The sequence below is a fragment of the Balaenoptera musculus genome, chromosome 3, assembly GCF_009873245.2.
Source record: "Balaenoptera musculus isolate JJ_BM4_2016_0621 chromosome 3, mBalMus1.pri.v3, whole genome shotgun sequence".
NCBI lineage: Eukaryota > Metazoa > Chordata > Mammalia > Artiodactyla > Balaenopteridae > Balaenoptera > Balaenoptera musculus.
The window spans coordinates 57,834,881-57,838,775 of record NC_045787.1 but is presented as its reverse complement, the minus strand read 5'-3'; positions in this window follow the sequence as shown (position 1 = coordinate 57,838,775).

The following is a 3,895-nucleotide window of genomic DNA, read 5'->3' as shown; positions in this document are numbered from 1 at the left end:
GCACTGTCAAATAAAATGTGCTCCCAAAACCAAGGCCCTGGAATCTTTGACGTTTCCTTTTTCAGGTTGTGCTGGTTCCCCACAAAGATTCTTTCAGTTGATGACCCTTGCCCAATATTTGAAGAGCACAGTTAATTTCACATCAGAGTAAAAAAATTCAGTGTGTGCTCTGTACACAGAACATAGGCACACAAACTTGAATTTAATTTGGCAAAATCTCAAAGAATCGTTCGGAATTTCTCTGTTTTCATTCTCCTTCAGGTTAGTTTCTCCTCTAAGATTAACTATCCAGATAAATATTCTTGTTTCCTTGATTACTTTATGGAAGTTTATTCTCAATGGAGTAGGTTGAGCTCTTTATCTCACATCCCTCAATCCCTGGAAAATCAACTCTTTCTGCACCAGGACGCCTGCCTTGGTTGTAAGCCCCATGAACATGAGGACCCTGGCTCCGCCAGTATCCTCAGGCTCGGTTGGTGAGTGATTCTGGATGAGTTTCCCTGTGTCCTGAATAACACCATCTTTTCCAGCTCTACTGAGCTGAGGAGCATTTGTCATCACTGATCCCCACACTCCCACCCCTGCTCTGAAAATCCCCCTGGTCAGTTAGTTTTCTTCTATCACACTTTCTAAAGCTGTAACAGTCCCCAACCTCCCTAGCTGACAAGGAGTATGCATGTCACACTCATAAATCACAATCCATCTCAAGGAGTAGGGCCATTTTAGGAAACTTCAATATAAAAAAAATTAACATCTACTTTAACCTAAGGTTAATTCTAGGTCTTGCCAAACTGGACAACTATGTAATCCCATGAAAGAATTTGGATTGCTTTTGGTAGTGGCAGTGGAAGGACGGGTAGGTATACAGCATCATATTGAAGACCCATAGGCTTGATTCCCAGATTAGCAATTCCATATATTTTTAATTCCCTTTGGTGCCTACAAATCTGCATCTAAACTAGGACAACTGGCTTCTACTTTCATGAAACCGATTATGAAGAAACCTTGGCAAGGGAAAGTAGATGATTGCAAATTTATTCCTACTACTTGGAAAAAAATTTCTATGATGATGCATGATAAACAGCTTGAGCTGTGCTTCAGAGACAGATGATCAGTGTGTCAACCCACGAAGATGCATAAAAGCCACAGGAAGACTATTCACCTGACCTCAGGTATGGCCTTCACGTAGAGTAGCACTGTCCTTCCTGGGAGCATTGTGGACAAAATCATGCAGAGGACAAACAGGAAAGAATCTGAGGAAAAATCTTGGTCAATGACCTGGGTAAATTTATTTTACTTTTTTGTTGTTGATATTGCTGTTGTTTTCTATAGAACAATAAAGGAAATTTAAACAAATCATTCGTATTCATAATTCTAACATCCTGACAAAACCATTATAGTTCTCTGAATGCCCTTCTAATCTTATCCATACCCATATCCTTTTTTGTTTCTTCCCACTGCCAGTATATTTTCAATCGCTTTCCCATGTTGCTGCATGATCTTTATGGCTATCTAATGGTCATACCATAATTCACTCAGTCCTTCCTTTATTGTAGGACATTTGGATTGTAAACTCCTGTTTTCTTTCTGTCATAAATAATGGTGCTGTGAACAGCTTTATACATACATCTTTTTCTTTCCTTGAATCACTTCCTTATTTCTGAGCGAGGAATGACAATCCTGAAGAGAATGGATTTTTAAAAATTTATTGGTTTTTATATATGTTGCAAATCTCCCTCTCAAGGAATTGTATAGGACACTCGGTTGGTGTATATCAACTACAGCCTCAACCTATGTGAAATAAATTGTCTTTATTTATTCTGATGAATGGCTAGTCTGATTCTCAGAGGTAAGCAAAGACCTTTGCCTAAAGCAAGGATGCAGCCAGTCCTCTAACAGATCAAAGAAGGTGTTTAATGTATGGTTAGTAAAGAGCTCTTTCAGAACAGTATTATTCTCGAAGTTTAAATTTTGATGACTGCTCCATTCCAGGAGGGATCTAAAAGTTGCTAGTTCCTTCTAGTATCCATTCTCCCTGGCTTCTGTGGTTTAATTCTGAGCAACAATATGACCAACTGTTAATTCCCAGCCTTCCTCTTGTTAACCAAAATTTCAGAAAAGGAGACCTGACTGAAATAAGGAGGCATTTACTGGGGAGTTGTTAAGACTGCAGCCAGGGAGACACAGTTTCAAGAAGACTACTGTTCCCTGGGACTACAAAATGGGGGAGGCTTATAAAGGCAAAAACCCACAAGGTTAGATAAATTGTCATGAATTAGGATTGAAGCTGGCAAGAAGTAAGAGTGTTTGTTAAGCAAGGGTTGGTTGGGATCTGAAATGATTACACAGTTGCGAAGAGGGAGAGAACTTTGAAGCTACAAGTTTGCAGCTAGCAGATATTGTTTTAAAAATGGCTGGTGGTGTCCTCGAGTTTGATATAATTCAGAGAAGATTCAAATTCTCAGTGATGTAGGAAAGTGTCTGAAACCACACCCACAATGGCCATCCAACTCCATTTTGGATGCCTGAACCATAGTTACTCTTTTTTGATCTTTAAATGAACTTAAATATGTAGTCACTTTCAACTAATGGTGGCAAATGAGAAAAAGCAGAAGTCATTGCATGGGGCAGCTGAAAAACACTTGAAAGGTGGGTTACCTAGCTTGCCTTCCCCCCACCTCCCTTACTTTTTCATACTCCCTGGAATGTGTTTGTAATAGCTGGAATTTCAGCAGCCATTTTAAAACCATGAGGGTGTAAGTTATAAGGCAAGGATAGAATAAAAATATGCCACTTGAACCACCCAAAACTACCCACCTCCAGTCTTTTTTTATGGGAGAAAAAAACTGACATGTACTTTAAGCTACTGTTACCTCACTTCTCTATTACTAACAGCAGAACATGATCCCTAACTTAAACGATGTTTTTCTAGGACATTGCAATCATTCACCCATTATTTAATTTTGTCTTAATGGCTACTAATTATTTTTTTATTCAGGGTTATTATTAATCCAGTTTTATGGGTAGTTTCACTCACTGTTGTTGAGAAGACCACTTGTGCAGGAAATATGGAATCCAATATGGAAAGAGGTGAAAGGGATCCCTAGGGTGACGGTGAAGGGACATCCTAGGATGAAAGGTGGGTACCAATGGAAATGGCAACCAGTTCACACTGGAGTAGGTCAGAAAGCTTTAGAGATTTCTTCAGGATGATGAATATAATGAATACCTCGTAAATCTGAGTGTATTTATTTAGAAGCAAATTAGACCATCGAGAATTAAGGACTGAATAAATGTCTGTGGGAAAAAATCATGAACTCAAAGGAGAACAATGAGTGGTACAGCTGTGGCTTAACTGGAGGTACTGTTTTCATAGTCACAATCATATAATGTTAATCATGTACTATTTATATATTAATCTAATCAACACGATGCTGATATAATTTATTGGGAACTTGGGGAGATAAAAAGTGTGAACACATGGGGTGGGGAGTGTGGGTGTGTGTGAAAGATATCAAAATCATCTCCCATGGTGGTGATCAATAGGCAATGCCTAAGACTGAAACATCAAGTGTAGGAGTATAAGGATGTCATTCAGAAACGTGCAAGTAAAGCCAAAGAACCAGTTCAGAGAACTGAAACTAGTCTCTGAGGAAGGGAAACGGGGGAAGAGATGGAAGCTGCTAATTTTTTTTCAACAAGCCTTGCAACCAGCTCCATAAACCTTAAAATAAAAACTGGGGGTGGGAGAGACAGACACTGGAAAGGAAAAAGACATGATCTGTGATCAAAGGCTGATTGCAATCTAAAAACTAGTACAAATAACCAGAAACCTTATAAAGGTAGCTATTGTTTCTGTCTGCTCAGCCCTTGTCCCTCCACCCATCCCTCCCAA